We start from the raw sequence: 16,816 nt of genomic DNA on the forward strand, positions 1-16,816 counted from the left end.
CCCTAGAGAAGTGTGAATACACAGGATATCTAATTAAACTTTTATTTTAAGTCAATTATTAAATTCATAAAATGCTGAGGAGACTTTCTGTAATGCATTTAAACGATGCAACCTTCATTTTGAAGGAAAGCTCCATCATGTGAAGTCTCTTTTTGGGGAATCAGAATCCCTCATTAGTCCCAGAGGGGAAATAACAGCTAAGAGACACTGAAACTTAGTGAAGAGGACTCAGTCAAAAGTCATTACAGTCCAGGTCTAAAAAAGGTAGCATCATCAGAAGTATACCACATTAACCAATCAGAGCACAAAGGCCTACTGCATGCAGTAGGTTTCGCCAACTCAAATGTAAGACTTTTTAAGACCACTTTGAATAGAATTTAAGACCTATTTCACAGCAAGAAAGTATGAAGGAAAATTGCTATGAAAGAAAAAATACGTCCCATAATTACTTAAAGTAAATGTATTCATGTTCAATATAAGAACAATGACCTAACATAACACAGAACTGTGTTAGCCCAAAAGTGTGCGTCTGTGTGCTTGCGTGTGTTGGGCTGTGCAATTAATCGTATTTTAATCGCAATTACGATTTTGGCCTGCCACAATTACAAAAACATCATAATCGGAAAAAAACTATTATTTAGCTTTGCTAGGTTGTGACAGTGCACTACAATATATTTGATCTAATTTATTTATCATATTTATGTGTTTAGTAGCTGGTGGAAGTGCGCTCCAAAATATTTGTTGATCTTGATATATATTTATTTAGTATTGGTATTTTTCAGTTGAATTATACATTCAGGGTAAACAGTTAAAAAACTGTTCAGATTATTTGTTTTAAAGTTCAATACATGGATCAAAGTCAATTAATAACCGTCATATCAATTGACCAAAATAGCGATTATGATTTTTGCCATAATCGAGCAGCCCTAGTGTGAGAGAGTAACAAGAGCTATATTCAGAGCTCTGCTACAATCTTTCATCGGTGCATGATTGGTATTTAGCGTCTACAGCACCTCCGCTTCTAGGGTTGGTATCGTAGACCCAAACGTCGCCCGGAGGTCCCCCGGTGTTGTTGAGGGAGCTGCTATACTAGCTAACGCTACATTAGCTGCTGCTGCACTAGCTAACGCTGCATTAGCTAACGCTGCACTAGCTAACGCTACATTAGCTGCTGCTGCTCTAGCTAACGCTACATTTGCTGCTGCACTAGCTAACGCTACATTAGCTGCTGCTGCACTAGCTAACGCTGCATTAGCTAACGCTACATTAGCTGCTGCTGCTCTAGCTAACGCTACATTTGCTGCTGCACTAGCTAACGCTGCATTAGCTGCTGCAGCACTAGCTAACGCTGCATTAGCTGCTGCAGCACTAGCTAACGCTGCATTAGCTAACGCTACATTAGCTGCTGCTGCACTAGCTAACACTACATTAGCAAAACAAACTCCAATTTATTTTTGCAAAAGGTGCAGCGGGCTTCAAACACGTTCCCTCCACTGGTTTCAACCAAGCACTAAATTCGATGTTTTCCAACCAAATTCGGTTGAACTGACACTTCCCCATATTTATTTGTAAGTAGATGCGAAGAGACATGAGTTTGACTGCAGCTAGCTGAAGCTTGGTTGCTAGCAGAGCAACCAAGTTGGTTGCTAGCAGAGCTCTATATGGCGCTAGTTGCTAGGTTACTAGATGGGTGTTCTCCAATAAGGAACGGGGGAAACAAAGTTAGTGATTACTGGTTCCATGTAGGGCTGGGCGATTTGGCCTAAAAATAAAATCGCGATTTGTTCTAACTAATGGATAATTTTCGATTTAAACCTCGATTGTTTTGTTTTTTTCTAAACAAACCAGACCAAGGCTCTTTTAAGTGAACGACGGGAGCCGGCTCTCGCCCGCGAACGAGCCGTTTTTTTGCGGAGGGATCTAGATCGGCATGAAGGCACATTATGCAATGTGCACATCATCCCGCTTATTACACATGGCCACATTCTCAACAAAGTAACGACATGACTCCCAATATTAATTGAAATGCTTTTATGGATTTAGAAAATGATTTTATTGACATAAAAAAATAGTTTTATGTATTGATTTAAATTGACAAGCATCCGCTAAGAAAAGTAGTCCGTTGTTACCGTTTGAACTAACGTAGCAACGGCAGGAACTGCTTCGATAGTGTTTGAGGAGCTTTTTGATTACAGATTTGAAAACATCGTTTCTTGCTTTAAAAGTAGCACACTTCATGATGTCAGACCTTGGGAAGTATCTAGATATCCCTGCCCTAATGCCAAAGTAACTGAATATGTGTCGCCGTTTGATGTCTATGTCTGGACCGCTGGGTAAAAAGGAGAGTTTCTGACCCATTACTTCTCTTCTTACTTCTATAAGAATAAAACACGGAGGACGGAGATCTCTTTTCCTCCCCCTCTACAGACCACCCAGCAGCTGATCTCAGAGCACGCTCCCCTCTCCTGCAGGGGCGTGGTCAGCTGCAGCTCACAGAATCAGCCCTCTGCAAAAACAGCGCTGGAAAAAGCAAATGGAGCGAAATGAGGCATGGCTAAAATGCAAGATATTTTGAAAAAAAATATATAATATTTATATAGGTCGATACAGTAGCTCCTTAAAAAAAAAAATAGTTTGTATAAGTGTTGCTGTTTTGTGTAGCGTGGTTCTACAAGCAAGTCAATGCATTCATTGGGTGGTATCAGAGTTACACGGGTCTGTAAATGCAATGAAAACAATTGGCCACAGCAAATCATTTATATTAAACTTTATTTACTCTTGAATACTTCAGTACAAAGGATGTATTGAATAATTTAAGTGATATGTGTACACAGAGCTGCAGATCGGGTAGTCACAGGCAATGTGGCTGAGTTTTGTGCATGCTCTGGAAAGTGAGAGTGTAAGCCACTACGGAGTCCCTTAAAGCAAAACAAATCTGCGGAGTCTAGAAATGTTTTTAAATCTCGATTTTTCGGTTCAGCCATTTCACAAACCGTAGGAAAGTAAAAATGCAAATTAATCATTAAAACCGAGGAGAAAAAAAAAAATCGCCCAGCCCTAGTTCCATGTTGATTTATGTCAATTCAAATCGTTAGGGGAACTGAAACTATTACCGTACTGGTTACTTTGCAGCCCAGACATTTCCCAAAAACACATTTTAGACGCAATCGCAACACAGAAGTACCTTTCACATCCCATCATCTTAAGACCCTTCTTATTTTTTGGTCATATTTAAGACCGTAAATTCAGATTAACAAATGTAAGACTTTTTGAGACCCCGCGGGAACCCTGTGCATGTTTGGGCACAGAGTCTCTACACATGTTAATAAAAGACACCAGGCACAGGATTCAGTTCACTCTTTATTTCCACAAACACAGCCTTGATGTCTCTGAAGCTCAGCACCTGAGAAGAGAAGAGAGCAGTTAGAAGCAGCCTTCCTCCAGAGCACAGATCAGAGAGTCTGCTCTGCATCAGAAAACAGTTCTCTTTCACTCTGACTCAGAGAGATTCCCAATGTTTCAACAGATCATCAGCTACAGCTTTCAGAGATGTGCAGGTATCAGAGAGAAATTCACCTGGAGAGGCTGATCCCAGAGCAGATCCTGGTCCTGGAGGGGAGGGGCTTCACCTGATGAGGCTGATCCCAGAGCAGATCCTGGTCCTGGAGGGGAGGGGCTTCACCTGATGAGAGGCTGATCCCAGAGCAGATCCTGGTCCTGAAGGGGCGGGGCTTCACCTGATGAGAGGCTGATCCCAGAGCAGATCCTGGTCCTGAAGGGGAGGGGCTTCACCTGGAGAGGCTGATCCCAGAGCAGATCCTGAAGGGGAGGGGCTTCACCCGGAGAGAGGCTGACCCCAGAGCAGATCCTGGTCCTGAAGGGGCGGGGCTTCACCTGATGTGAGGCTGATCCCAGAGCAGATCCTGGAGGGGCTTCTTTGGACAGAAACACAAACTCATTAGAACTAAAGGTAGAGACTCAGCAGAGGCATTGGAGCGCACACAGCCTCAGAACATAATGGAACGGTAGGGGTATAATCACGAGAGATCATTTGGCAGAATCTTTTCATCACAGGTAGTGTTCATAGAAACTGATCACTCCTGATGAGACGCACCTTAGCTTCCAGTCCTCAAACGTCCCGTGTTCAGTCTGATAGAGGAGGGTCTTTCCTGGAGGAGAAGGACACAAAGTCTTATTTAAAAACTACATTTATATGAGAGCAGTGACAGAAAAGCAGCACCAACTAAATGTCCAGTGCGCACACAGCCTCAGAACATAATGGAACGGTAGGGGTATAATCACGAGAGATCATTTGGCAGAATCTTTTCATCACAGGTAGTGTTCATTAACGCCACACACATTCTGATAACACACTCCTGATGAGACCCACCTTCATGTCCTCAAGCGTCCCATGTTCAGTCTGACAGGCTCTTTCCTGAGGAGAAGGACATCACATCTCATCAGTCAGCGACAGGTTGATTGTGTTACTCTATTTTAATTCAAAGTGATTGTGGTTCTCTCCTCTGGGTTCTCAGTCACAGATTGTTCCACATTGTAGTTCAGGTCAGACATTTGTAAACATCACTGAACCCTCAGTCTTCCTAAAGTCTCAGGAGAGGATCAGATTCTCACCTGAAGTCCCTCTGAACAGCTGATCGACCCTCACAGCTGATCGACCCTCACACCTGATTGGATCTGAAAGCACAGAAGAGTAGATTAAATCAACCCAGAATAAAAAGCCCGTTAGTTTCCCTGAAGCTAACTCAGATCAGATTAAATGCTAATTTTCCTCAACGGGATCAGAGACCTGATTCATGTTCATCACATCTGAGTCATGTTAGCGGCTAAATGCTAATCTGTGATGCTCACCAGGAACACAGGAGGCCTGGAGGTGGGAGTCCTGGACAGCAGGGGTTCTTCATGTCTGAATTAAACAGAGAGGGGTCTCATTATCACAGAGAGAGAAACACCTGAGGCTCAGCAGAACTACAGCTGATACTCAGCTAGGAGCGAAAGACAAATGCTCTTGTTCTTCATGGTTCATCTGCTGAACTATGCTCTCATCACGGTGTCAGACATCCTTCAACTCTGCTGTTCCTCCATATAACTCACCTTCACATGGAGCGCTGCCTCAGTCTGCTTTCTGTCAAAGAGAGAGGACGTGTTAGCAAGTGCTTCAGGAGTCGAGTGTCCTCCATGTCTTTCAGGCCGACACTCAGCTAGGAGCGAAAGACAAATGCTCTTGTTCTTCATGTTTCATCTGTTGAACTATGCTCTCATCACGGTGTCAGACGTCACAGCTTTATTCCAGTCTCCAACTCACCTTAGTTTGTCCTTTTGTCCTCCCAGTACTTCATGCATCATCACCACTTCCTGCTCCTGGAAAGTGAGACTTGTATTAGAAGAAGATCTAGAAACTAAGAGTCCTTGATGAGCAGAGAGGCCGACACTCAGCTAGGAGCGAAAGACAAATGCTCTTGTTCTTCATGTTTCATCTGCTGAACTATGCTCTCATCACGGTGTCGGAGCTCTTCGTTAATGCTGCTTCAGCAGAATATCTAACTCACCTGCCACTGAGTCCAGGGTCATGAGGAGAGGAGGCTCAGAGGACCAGCTGCAAGAGAGAGGACTCACTTTAGAAAAGGCATGTTTCAATAAAGAGGCGTCTGTTCATCTGCACGCATCAGATACAAGTCTTCTTTCACTCTGACTCAGAGAGATTCCCAATGTTTTGTTACAAGATCATCATTTAGATTCCTTTAAAGGATGCTAGAGACATGATGGATGCATCACCTGGTCTGGAGGTCACAGGTCAGCTGGAGGTCATCTCCTGCAGGAACACAGAGTAAAATGAGCTCCATCTCTAATATTCAGAGTGTGCTCTTCTCGCTGTGTGAGCCTCAGATAGATCAACTGGTGGGTTGGAGGTATCGTCATCCAGGTAGTCGAGAGTAGCAAATGCTGTCATCACAGACGAGAGAGAGGAAGACTATAAGACACTCTGAGGCTCACCTCCTTTCAGCTTCACATGCTGCTTCGTGTAACGTCAGAGGTCCAACTCGGTGTCCTGCAGCCTCTCTGGTCCTAAGTCCAAGAGGCCGGTCTATATAAAGGGCCGGTGGCGAGTCTGTGTTGGGCAGTCTGTTCAGCTTCGCATGTTGCTCCATGTCTCTGAGACCTGTGGACACAAACCCTCGTTAGCTCCACAACATGGAGACAAAGACACGATATAGCTTTCCATGGAAGTGTCAGCGTATGGTTTCTCAGATATCACATCTGTCCACTACTCTTATACTAAATCATCACAAACTTCCACTTAAAACCTGTAGTTTCTTCATTGAGCAGATAGAGTAACTCACAGCAGAGGATCTGAGGAGGTTCCCAGCTCAGAGACTTCTTCTTCCACCTGAACAACATCAAGAACTCCGATTAAAAACACATCTGGAAAAACTGCTTCACTTTAGTAATCAGTGAAATAACACACTGCTAACATTAGCATGCTATCAGTTAAACTTCAGCCATTCAGTTTCAGAAATCTCTTCTGTCCACTACTCTTATATAATGAAACATCACCAGTTTACCAATCAGAGCAGAGGTGGAGAAGTACTCTGATCTAGTACTGAGTAGAAGTACTCTGATCTAGTACTGAGTTAAAGGAGAAGTACTCTGATCTAGTACTGAGTTAAAGTAGAAGTACTCTGATCTAGTACTGAGTTAAAGGAGAAGTACTCTGATCTAGTACTGAGAAGAAGTACTCTGATCTAGTACTGAGTTAAAGGAGAAGTACACAGATCTGGTAACTTTCCACCTCTGATCAAAATGGAGTCATTTCTATTTCCTCACCATTTAATGTCCAGATCCATTCTGCAGAGATCCTGTCCTGAGGCCTGCAACCAGAAGAGGGAGATATTTAAATCATGCATTTAGTTTAACCTGCAACACATCCAAGTCCATTAACTCCTGCCCATGCAGCAGCTATTAGCTCATGCTCTGAGCAGCTAGTTAGCTCATGCTCTGAGCAGCTAGCTCTAAAACAGAACAGTTTAACTTGTTCCCGTGCAGTCAGAGCGGTTGGCATTCTACACAAATATTCAGTTGTCCCTACCAACATTTTAATCATCATATATACACGGGAAAGCTGCAGAGAGGAGACTTTAAGAGGATACACAGAGATGATAGCAATACATTTCACTCAGTGACATGAAGGTATACAAAACATTACATTCTGAGTGACCAGTTCAGTTCATAATGCCCTCAGTTTTGAATTAATGTAATGAACCATGATGTTCATGTTCCTTTTCAACGATGTATTGGAATAATTGTCCATGAAAGTAATTTTAAAAAAAGAAGTGTATTCTGATTATTTATCCAGAATCTGCACATTAAGGCATTAAATAAACGTATTGGAGTTTAGGTACAGTATTTACCTCTGAACTAGTGGGTTTAGGTATGAAGTAGCAAAAATGTGAATACTCAAAAGTACAAGTAGCTCAAAGTGTACTTCAGTACATCTGGTTATAATGAAGGCATTGCCGTTTCCTCACCATTTAATGATCAGCTCCATTTTGCAGAGATCCTGTCGCAAGGCCTGCAACCAGAGAAGGAGATAAACATTAATATACATCTTTAAAAATGCATCTAGTTACAAACTGCAACTCATCTAAATCTGTAAACTCCTGCACATGCAGCAGCTAGTTAGCACATGTAGCAGCTAGCTCTAAAACAGAACAGTTTAACTTGTTCCCGTGCAGTCAGAGCGGTTGGCATTCTACACAAATATTCAGTTGTCCCTACCAACATTTTAAATCATCATATATACACGGGAAAGCTGCAGAGAGGAGACTTTAAGTGGATTAAAAGTCAAGATTAGCTCATATGCTAATTAGCTGCTTACACGTGGGAGAGGCCTAGCTGCTTGTAAAAGATAAATTGTTTCCATATAGGAGACATTTTATCGACATATAAAACATCAAAACAATAATGCATTTAAATAGTTTGTCTACATCTGTTCAAGTAGATAAATATCAATACAAAAAGTCAGCTAAAACAACGAATGAAGGATATTTCTAGGCTGGAAACCTATTTACCTTGTGAGCAGCGGAGGAATGAGGACTGACTGAGGGCGCGGACTGATTTTATAGGGAGATGTCGCAGTGGCTGATGGGAAAAACAGTTCAAACTGCTAGCGCCCCTGCTGGCCGTTGGTGTCATTGAGTGTATTTGTATAAAGGGCTGAGTGATATGGAAAACATCAAATATTTAATATATTGAATTAAATACTCGATATTAATATTGTATAGTTGACTATAGGTGCTTTTATCAAATATTTACTCAATAAGATGATTGATACATTATATAACTAGTGTGATATAATAACTTATTGGGTAAAGACCAGAGTTTAAAAACAAATAATACAAATGATAAAATGACATCGCTTGCTTGAAAGCTGCCTTAAATCGAGTAAAAGACAATTATGCAATACAATGATATTCTAAGACGATATCTAATCGTATTTCCCATCATAGATAAAATCGCCCAGCTCTTTAAAAATAAATAAAACTAAGGCGAGAAACTAAAGGTGAAAGATTGTGTGATTAGTGTAATACATATTTAGAGGCTCTTTTCCCCTAAAAGCATGATTTTTAACACGTTATAATTAACATGGCTGCTAATCGTTTTCTGTTGAGGATGCACGATTTGGAAAAAATAGATTTATGTTGCCTGATAAAATATAAAGGGGCCAAAATGATGAGTTTATTATTTAATTACTTAATTGTTAAGTGTAAAAACGATAGCACATTCTTCTTCTTCTTCTTCTTTTGGTTTAATGGCGGTTGGCAAACAGCTATAAGGTGCATTTACCGCCACAAACGATAGAACATTGGTGAAGGGAACTGAATCTACCAGGTGGTTAATTTGTGTTAATTGATGCTCTCTCCAGGTGAGGGTGAGAGACCCCGCCCTCCTGACCATCAGCTTGTCTGAAGGAGTCCTTTAAACTGTAGTCCACCTCCCTCTACCTGGTCCACATCCTCAGGTGAGACCACTTCACCTGGAGAACAAGAACCCTGAAGAAAGGAATCTGAAGGAAATGAACTAGAGACAAATATGCAAAGTGTTGGGTGAACTCCCATCGTCCATCTGCTCTCTGATCACACAGACAGTTGCAGGTAGCCATTGCCTGAGATCACATGATGTGGTTTTGTTACATGTGCAAGGACTGACTTAGGGACGAAAGCTTTTATGTGCGCAGCTCCTCTAACTTGGAACAGTCTTCAAACATAATTGAAACTGAGTAATTTGGTTCCACTGCCTGTTTTTAAAGCTCGGATAGATGCAATGATACTTGATACTGTCGCTAGGTATGTATCTGTAGCCCTGTAAATACGATGTCCTTTTGTGTTATCTGTTTTATGTTCACGTTGTAACCTACTTGCTGCCATGTTGGACAGGTCTCCCTCGATGATCTCAATGGGACCACCTGGTTAACTAAAGGTTTGAATGAGTCCTCAGGTCAGACCACTTCACCTGGAGAACAAGAACCCTGAAGGAGAGGAGGAAATCAAAGAAACATCAAATCCCAACTTAAAAAGAAATGGCAGGACGAATGGAGGAGTTCAGGGCAGACATCTTTATAATGTTCAAAAGAAAGTTGGAGAAACAAGAGAAGTAAAGAAGAGGAGGACGACATTTCCAGAATGAGATTTGGTCACACTGGGCTAAATATTAAATAACACATTAGTTATGAAAGAACATGCAACAGGTACATTTTGGTCATTTTGAAACAGTGGAGCACATTTTCTGCAATGTCTCAAATACCATCAAGAACGTGTATTCGGCTACTAAAGGAAGCACTGCACAGAAATCAAACGGAATTAAATATAGTAGAGACGTTGAGAAGGAGTTCAGGTGATGTAGCATACAGGGCAGTGTTTAGGCTTTTAGAAAAGGACAGGAATTATATTAAGAATTTAGATTAACACCGAGCTGACCCACTCCATTTCTGAAGGTGGCGGTAAATGCTCCTGAAAGCTGTTTCCCATCCGAACATCCGAAGAAGAAGAAACAATCAGGATAATATCTGAGATGAGAGGGAACCAGAACCGGAGAGGAGCCAACAGGAGGTGAGAAACACTGCTCATTTTGATCTTAATACTCGTTATAATTAAGGAATATATTCATGTTTTGTTTTTTCAGGCAGGCCTCTGTGTCCCACGTGTTTGATGCTAATTAGCATCTGAGCTAATGTTGTTGATTAACTAATGTGTGTCTAATGTCTCTTAAAGTCCCCTTGCTGCAGCTTTCCCGTGTATTTATGATTTTAAAATGTTGGTAGGGACAACTGAATATTTGTGTAGAATGCCAACCTCTCTGACTGCACGGGAACAAGTTAAACTGTTCTGTTTTAGAGCTAGCTGCTACATGTGCTAACTAGCTGCTGCATGGGCAGGAGTTAACATGCTTGGAGGTGTTGCAGCCAGTTTGTAACTAAATGCATGATTTTTAAGTATATTAATGTTTATCTTCTCTGGTTGCAGGCCTTGCGACAGGATCTCTACAAAATGGAGCTGAACATTAAATGGTGAGGAAACAGAAATGCCTTCATTATAACCAGATGTACTGAAGTACACTTTGAGCTACTTGTACTTTGAGTATTTACAATGTTGCTACTTCATACTTACAACCCACTAGATCAGAGGTAAATACTGTACCTAAACTCCAATACGTTTATTTAATGCCTTAATGTGCAGATTCTGGATAAATAATCAGAATACACTTTTTTGTTTAAACTTTCATGGACAATTATTCCAATACATCGTTAAAAAGGAACATGAACATCATGGTTCATTACATTAATTCAAAACTGAGGGCATTATGAACTGAACTGGTCACTCAGAATGTAATGTTTTGTATACCTTCATGTCACTGAGTGAAATGTATTGCTATCATCTCTGTGTATCCTCTTAAAGTCTCCTCTCAGCAGCTTTCCCGTGTATATATGATGATTAAAATGTTGGTAGGGACAACTGAATATTTGTGTAGAATGCCAACCGCTCTGACTGCATGGGAACAAGTTAAACTGTTCTGTTTTAGAGCTAGCTGCTCAGAGCATGAGCTAACTAGCTGCTCAGAGCATGAGCTAACTAGCTGCTCAGAGCATGAGCTACTAGCTGCTGCATGGGCAGGAGTTAATGGACTTAGATGTGTTGCAGGTTAAACTAAATGCATGATTTAAATATCTCCCTCTTCTGGTTGCAGGCCTCAGGACAGGATCTCTGCAGAATGGATCTGGACATTAAATGGTGAGGAAATTGAAATGACTCCATTTTGATCAGAGGTGGAAAGTTACCAGATCTGTGTACTTCTCCTTTAACTCAGTACTAGATCAGAGTACTTCTCCTTTAACTCAGTACTAGATCAGAGTACTTCTCCTTTAACTCAGTACTAGATCAGAGTACTTCTACTCAGTACTAGATCAGAGTACTTCTACTCAGTACTAGATCAGAGTACTTCTACTTTAACTGAAGTACGAGATCAGAGTACTTCTCCTTTAACTCAGTACTAGATCAGAGTACTTCTCCTTTAACTCAGTACTAGATCAGAGTACTTCTCCTTTAACTCAGTACTAGATCAGAGTACTTCTCCTTTAACTCAGTACTAGATCAGAGTACTTCTCCTTTAACTCAGTACTAGATCAGAGTACTTCTACTCAGTACTAGATCAGAGTACTTCTACTTTAACTCAAGTACTAGATCTGTGTACTTCTACTCAGTACTAGATCTGTGTACTTCTCCTTTAACTCAGTACTAGATCAGAGTACTTCTACTTTTACTCAGTACTAGATCAGAGTACTTCTACTTTTACTCAGTACTAGATCAGAGTACTTCTACTTTTACTCAGTACTAGATCAGAGTACTTTTACTTTAACTCAGTACTAGATCAGAGTACTTTTACTTTAACTCAGTACTAGATCAGAGTACTTTTACTTTAACTCAGTACTAGATCAGAGTACTTCTACTTTAACTCAAGTACTAGATCAGAGTACTTCTACTTTAACTCAAGTACTAGATCAGAGTACTTCTACTTTAACTCAAGTACTAGATCTGTGTACTTCTACTCAGTACTAGATCTGTGTACTTCTCTAACTCAGTACTAGATCAGAGTACTTCTACTTTAACTCAGTACTAGATCAGAGTACTTCTACTTTAACTCAAGTACTAGATCAGAGTACTTCTACTTTAACTCAAGTACTAGATCAGAGTACTTCTACTTTAACTTAAGTACTAGATCAGAGTACTTCTACTTTAACTCAAGTACTAGATCAGAGTACTTCTACTTCTACTCAGTACTAGATCAGAGTACTTCTACTTTAACTCAAGTACTAGATCAGAGTACTTCTACTTTAACTCAAGTACTAGATCAGAGTACTTCTACTTTAACTCAAGTACTAGATCAGAGTACTTCTACTTTAACTCAAGTACTAGATCAGAGTACTTCTACTTTAACTCAAGTACTAGATCTGTGTACTTCTCTAACTCAGTACTAGATCAGAGTACTTCTACTTTAACTCAAGTACTAGATCAGAGTACTTCTACTTCTACTCAGTACTAGATCAGAGTACTTCTACTTCTACTCAGTACTAGATCAGAGTACTTCTACTTTAACTCAAGTACTAGATCAGAGTACTTCTGCTTCTACTCAGTACTAGATCAGAGTACTTCTACTTTAACTCAGTACTAGATCAGAGTACTTCTATTTTTACTCAGTACTAGATCTGTGTACTTCTCTAACTCAAGTACTAGATCAGAGTACTTCTCCTTTAACTCAGTACTAGATCAGAGTACTTCTCTTTAACTCAGTACTAGATCAGAGTACTTCTCCTTTAACTCAGTACTAGATCTGTGTACTTCTCTAACTCAGTACTAGATCAGAGTACTTCTCCTTTAACTCAGTACTAGATCAGAGTACTTCTCCTTTAACTCAGTACTAGATCTGTGTACTTTAACTCAGTACTAGATCTGTATACTTTAACTCAAGTACTAGATGAGAGTACTTCTACTCAGTACTAGATCAGAGTACTTCTCCTTTAACTCAGTACTAGATCTGTGTACTTTAACTCGGTACTAGATCTGTGTACTTTAACTCAGTACTAGATCAGAGTACTTCTCCTTTAACTCAGTACTAGATCTGTGTACTTTAACTCGGTACTAGATCTGTGTACTTCTACTCAGTACTAGATCAGAGTACTTCTACTCAGTACTAGATCAGAGTACTTCTCCACCTCTGCTCTGATTGGTAAACTGGTGATGTTTCATTATATAAGAGTAGTGGACAGAAGAGATTTCTGAAACTGAATGGCTGAAGTTTAACTGATAGCATGCTAATGTTAGCAGTGTGTTATTTCACTACTGAGTTACTAAAGTGAAGCAGTTTTTCCAGATGTGTTTTTAATCGGAGTTCCTTGATGTTTGTTCAGGTGGAAGAAGAAGTCTCTGAGCTGGGAACCTCCTCAGATCCTCTGCTGTGAGTTACTCTATCTGCTCAATGAAGAAACTACAGGTTTTAAGTGGAAGTTTGTGATGATTTAGTATAAGAGTAGTGGACAGATGTGATATCTGAGAAACCATACGCTGACACTTCCATGGAAAGCTATATCGTGTCTTTGTCTCCATGTTGTGGAGCTAACGAGGGTTTGGTGTCCACAGGTCTCAGAGACATGGAGCAACATGTGAAGCTGAACAGGACTGCCCAACACAGACTCGCCACCGGCCCTTTATATAGACCGGCCTCTTGGACTTAGGACCAGAGAGGCTGCAGGACACCGAGTTGGACCTCTGACGTTACAGTACCCAAGCAGCATGTGAAGCTGAAAGGAGGTTGAGCCTCAGAGTGTCTTAAAGTCCTTCCTCTCTCTCGCCTGTGATGACAGCATTTGCTACTCTCGACTACCTGGATGACGATACCTCCAACCCACCAGTTGATCTATCTGAGGCTCACACAGCGAGAAGAACACACTCTGAATATTAGAGATGGAGCTCATTTTACTCTGTGTTCCTGCAGGAGATGACCTCCAGCTGACCTCCAGGTGACCTACAGACCAGGTGATGCATCCATCATGTCTCTAGCATCCTTTAAAGGAATCTAAATGATGATCTTGTAACAAAACATTGGGGAATCTCTCTGAGTCAGAGTGAAAGAAGACTTGTATCTGATGCGTGCAGATGAACAGACGCCTCTTTATTGAAACATGCCTTTTCTAAAGTGAGTCCTCTCTCTTGCAGCTGGTCCTCTGAGCCTCCTCTCCTCATGACCCTGGACTCAGTGGCAGGTGAGTTAGATATTCTGCTGAAGCAGCATTAACCAAGAGCTCCGACACCGTGATGAGAGCATAGTTCAGCAGATGAAACATGAAAGAACAAGAGCATTTGTCTTCGCTCCTAGCTGAGTGTCGGCCCCTCTCTGCTCATCAAGGACTCTTAGTTTCTAGATCTTCTTCTAATACATGTCTCACTTTCCAGGAGCAGGAAGTGGTGATGATGCATGAAGTACTGGGAGGACAAAAGGGACAAACTAAGGTGAGTTGGAGACTGGAATAAAGCCTGTGACGTCTGACACCCGTGATGAGAGCATAGTTCAACAGATGAAACATGAAGAACAAGAGCATTGTCTTTCGCTCCTAGCTGAGTGTCGGCCTGAAAGACATGGAGGACCACTCGACTCCTGAAGCACTTGCTAACACTTCCGCTCTCTCTTGACAGAAAGCAGACTGAGGCAGCGCTCCATGTGAAGGTGAGGTTAATGGAGGAACAGCAGAGTTGAAGGATGTCTGATACCGTGATGAGAGCATAGTTCAGCAGATGAACCATGAAGAACAAGAGCATTTGTCTTTCGCTCCTAGCTGAGTATCAGCTGTAGTTCTGCTGAGCCTCAGGTGATTCGCTCTCTGTGATAATGAGACCCCTCTCTGTTTAATTCAGACATGAAGACCCCCTGCTGTCCAGGACTCCCACCTTCAGGCCTCCTGTGTTCCTGGTGAGCATCACAGATTAGCATTTAGCCGCTAACATGACTCAGATGTGATGAACATGAATCAGGTCTCTGATCCCGTTGAGGAAAATTAGCATTTAATCTGATCTGAGTTAGCTTCAGGGAAACTAACGGGCTTTTTATTCTGGGTTGATTTACTCTACTCTTCTGTGTTTTCAGATCCAATCAGGTGTGAGGGTCGATCAGCTGTGAGGGTCGATCAGCTGTGAGGGTCGATCAGCTGTGAGGGTCGATCAGCTGTGAGGGTCGATCAGCTGTGAGGGTCGATCAGCTGTGAGGGTCGATCAGGTGTGAGGGTCGATCAGGTGTGAGGGTCGATCAGCTGTGAGGGTCGATCAGGTGTGAGGGTCGATCAGCTGTGAGGGTCGATCAGGTGTGAGGGTCGATCAGGTGTGAGGGTCGATCAGGTGTGAGGGTCAATCAGCTGTGAGGGTCGATCAGCTGTTCAGAGGGACTTCAGGTGAGAATCTGATCCTCTCCTGAGACTTTAGGAAGACTGAGGGTTCAGTGATGTTTACAAATGTCTGACCTGAACTACAATGTGGAACAATCTGTGACTGAGAACCCAGAGGAGAGAACCACAATCACTTTGAATTAAAATAGAGTAACACAATCAACCTGTCGCTGACTAATAAGATGTGATGTCCTTCTCCTCAGGAAATAGCCTGTCAGACTGAACATGGGACACTTGAGGACATGAAGGTGGGTCTCATCAGGAGTGTGTTATCAGAATGTGTGTGGCGTTAATGAAACACTACCTGTGATGAAAAGATTCTGCCAAATGATCTCTAATGATTATACCCCTACCGTTCCATTATGTTCTGAGGCTGTGTGCGCACTGGACATTTAGTTGGTGCTGCTTTTCTGTCACTGCTCTCATATAAATGTAGTTTTTAAATAAGACTTTGTGGTCCTTCTCCTCCAGGAAAGACCCTCCTCTGTCAGACTGAACACGGGACTTTGAGGACTGGAAGCTAAGGGTGCGTCTCATCAGGAGTGATCAGTTTCTATGAACACTACTGTGGATGAAAAGATTCTGCCAAAATGATCTCTCTGATTATACCCCTACCGTTCCATTATGTTCTGAGGCTGTGTGGCGCTCCAACGCACTCTGCTGAGTCTCTACCTTTAGTTCTAATGAGTTTGTGTTTCTGTCCAAAGAAGCCCCTCCAGGATCTGCTCTGGGATCAGCCTCACATCAGGTGAATCCCCGCCCCTTCAGGACCAGGATCTGCTCTGGGATCAGCCCCGCCCCTTCAGGACCAGGATCTGCTCTGGGATCAGCCTCACATCAGTGAAGCCCCCCGCCCCTTCAGGACCAGGATCTGCTCTGGGATCAGCCTCTCATCAGGTGAAGCCCCGCCCCTTCAGGACCAGGATCTGCTCTGGGATCAGCCTCTCATCAGGTGAAGCCCCTCCCCTTCACGACCAGGATCTGCTCTGGGATCAGCCTCTCCAGGTGAAGCCCCTCCCCTCCAGGACCAGGATCTGCTCTGGGATCAGCCTCTCCAGGAGAAGCCCCTCCCCTTCAGGACCAGGATCTGCTCTGGGATCAGCCTCTCATCAGGTGAAGCCCCTCCCTTCAGGACCAGGATCTGCTCTGGGATCAGCCTCTCCAGGTGAAGCCCCTCCCCTCCAGGACCAGGATCTGCTCTGGGATCAGCCTCTCATCAGGTGAAGCCCCTCCCCTTCAGGACCAGGATCTGCTCTGGGATCAGCCTCTCATCAGGTGAAGCCCCTCCCCTTCAGGACCAGGATCTGCTCTGGG

At 42.4% G+C, this 16,816-nt stretch overlaps 1 long non-coding RNA gene and 20 other non-coding genes across 32 annotated transcripts; 10 read left to right on the plus strand and 11 right to left on the minus strand.

The window, feature by feature from the left end:
• Nucleotides 1-3,464: 3,464 nt before the first annotated feature.
• Nucleotides 3,465-3,542, minus strand: LOC117559767. The gene has a single exon (XR_004571035.1). It is a non-coding gene; the product is annotated as a small nucleolar RNA SNORD79 (small nucleolar RNA).
• A 461-nt stretch (nucleotides 3,543-4,003) lies between these two features.
• On the minus strand, nucleotides 4,004-4,077 carry LOC117559746. The gene has a single exon (XR_004571014.1). It is a non-coding gene; the product is annotated as a small nucleolar RNA SNORD47 (small nucleolar RNA).
• Nucleotides 4,078-4,264: 187 nt separating this feature from the next.
• On the minus strand, nucleotides 4,265-4,338 carry LOC117559747. Its single transcript, XR_004571015.1, has one exon. It is a non-coding gene; the product is annotated as a small nucleolar RNA SNORD47 (small nucleolar RNA).
• A 190-nt stretch (nucleotides 4,339-4,528) lies between these two features.
• LOC117559764 lies at nucleotides 4,529-4,590 on the minus strand. The gene has a single exon (XR_004571032.1). It is a non-coding gene; the product is annotated as a small nucleolar RNA SNORD78 (small nucleolar RNA).
• A 401-nt stretch (nucleotides 4,591-4,991) lies between these two features.
• Nucleotides 4,992-5,076, minus strand: LOC117559760. Its single transcript, XR_004571029.1, has one exon. It is a non-coding gene; the product is annotated as a small nucleolar RNA snR60/Z15/Z230/Z193/J17 (small nucleolar RNA).
• A 131-nt stretch (nucleotides 5,077-5,207) lies between these two features.
• LOC117559754 lies at nucleotides 5,208-5,292 on the minus strand. Its single transcript, XR_004571023.1, has one exon. It is a non-coding gene; the product is annotated as a small nucleolar RNA snR60/Z15/Z230/Z193/J17 (small nucleolar RNA).
• Nucleotides 5,293-5,442: 150 nt separating this feature from the next.
• Nucleotides 5,443-5,527, minus strand: LOC117559757. The gene has a single exon (XR_004571026.1). It is a non-coding gene; the product is annotated as a small nucleolar RNA snR60/Z15/Z230/Z193/J17 (small nucleolar RNA).
• Nucleotides 5,528-6,244: 717 nt separating this feature from the next.
• Nucleotides 6,245-6,311, minus strand: LOC117559768. The gene has a single exon (XR_004571036.1). It is a non-coding gene; the product is annotated as a small nucleolar RNA SNORD75 (small nucleolar RNA).
• A 199-nt stretch (nucleotides 6,312-6,510) lies between these two features.
• LOC117559771 lies at nucleotides 6,511-6,578 on the minus strand. Its single transcript, XR_004571039.1, has one exon. It is a non-coding gene; the product is annotated as a small nucleolar RNA SNORD75 (small nucleolar RNA).
• A 475-nt stretch (nucleotides 6,579-7,053) lies between these two features.
• LOC117559748 lies at nucleotides 7,054-7,134 on the minus strand. The gene has a single exon (XR_004571016.1). It is a non-coding gene; the product is annotated as a small nucleolar RNA SNORD74 (small nucleolar RNA).
• Nucleotides 7,135-7,742: 608 nt separating this feature from the next.
• Nucleotides 7,743-7,824, minus strand: LOC117559751. Its single transcript, XR_004571019.1, has one exon. It is a non-coding gene; the product is annotated as a small nucleolar RNA SNORD74 (small nucleolar RNA).
• Nucleotides 7,825-8,994: 1,170 nt separating this feature from the next.
• On the plus strand, nucleotides 8,995-16,027 carry LOC117559743. Of its 12 annotated transcripts, none has more exons than XR_004571003.1 (16): nucleotides 8,999-9,362; nucleotides 9,453-9,909; nucleotides 10,010-10,124; nucleotides 10,539-10,582; nucleotides 11,260-11,303; nucleotides 13,478-13,524; nucleotides 13,707-13,877; nucleotides 14,062-14,102; nucleotides 14,283-14,329; nucleotides 14,520-14,576; nucleotides 14,760-14,790; nucleotides 14,979-15,033; nucleotides 15,208-15,217; nucleotides 15,439-15,508; nucleotides 15,706-15,750; nucleotides 15,974-16,027. It is a non-coding gene; the product is annotated as an uncharacterized LOC117559743 (long non-coding RNA). The 12 variants fall into 12 exon arrangements; XR_004571004.1 differs by having other exon boundaries at nucleotides 9,000-9,362; nucleotides 9,453-9,763; XR_004571007.1 differs by having other exon boundaries at nucleotides 8,997-9,362; nucleotides 9,453-10,124; nucleotides 13,478-13,560.
• Nucleotides 10,305-10,384, plus strand: LOC117559752. The gene has a single exon (XR_004571020.1). It is a non-coding gene; the product is annotated as a small nucleolar RNA SNORD74 (small nucleolar RNA).
• Nucleotides 10,989-11,069, plus strand: LOC117559750. Its single transcript, XR_004571018.1, has one exon. It is a non-coding gene; the product is annotated as a small nucleolar RNA SNORD74 (small nucleolar RNA).
• On the plus strand, nucleotides 13,300-13,367 carry LOC117559772. Its single transcript, XR_004571040.1, has one exon. It is a non-coding gene; the product is annotated as a small nucleolar RNA SNORD75 (small nucleolar RNA).
• On the plus strand, nucleotides 13,573-13,639 carry LOC117559769. The gene has a single exon (XR_004571037.1). It is a non-coding gene; the product is annotated as a small nucleolar RNA SNORD75 (small nucleolar RNA).
• LOC117559761 lies at nucleotides 14,370-14,454 on the plus strand. Its single transcript, XR_004571030.1, has one exon. It is a non-coding gene; the product is annotated as a small nucleolar RNA snR60/Z15/Z230/Z193/J17 (small nucleolar RNA).
• Nucleotides 14,609-14,693, plus strand: LOC117559758. Its single transcript, XR_004571027.1, has one exon. It is a non-coding gene; the product is annotated as a small nucleolar RNA snR60/Z15/Z230/Z193/J17 (small nucleolar RNA).
• LOC117559753 lies at nucleotides 14,827-14,911 on the plus strand. The gene has a single exon (XR_004571022.1). It is a non-coding gene; the product is annotated as a small nucleolar RNA snR60/Z15/Z230/Z193/J17 (small nucleolar RNA).
• Nucleotides 15,551-15,612, plus strand: LOC117559765. The gene has a single exon (XR_004571033.1). It is a non-coding gene; the product is annotated as a small nucleolar RNA SNORD78 (small nucleolar RNA).
• Nucleotides 15,804-15,877, plus strand: LOC117559774. The gene has a single exon (XR_004571042.1). It is a non-coding gene; the product is annotated as a small nucleolar RNA SNORD47 (small nucleolar RNA).
• Nucleotides 16,028-16,816: the final 789 nt, after the last annotated feature.

This window comes from Gymnodraco acuticeps, unplaced genomic scaffold (genome assembly GCF_902827175.1).
Source record: "Gymnodraco acuticeps unplaced genomic scaffold, fGymAcu1.1, whole genome shotgun sequence".
NCBI lineage: Eukaryota > Metazoa > Chordata > Actinopteri > Perciformes > Bathydraconidae > Gymnodraco > Gymnodraco acuticeps.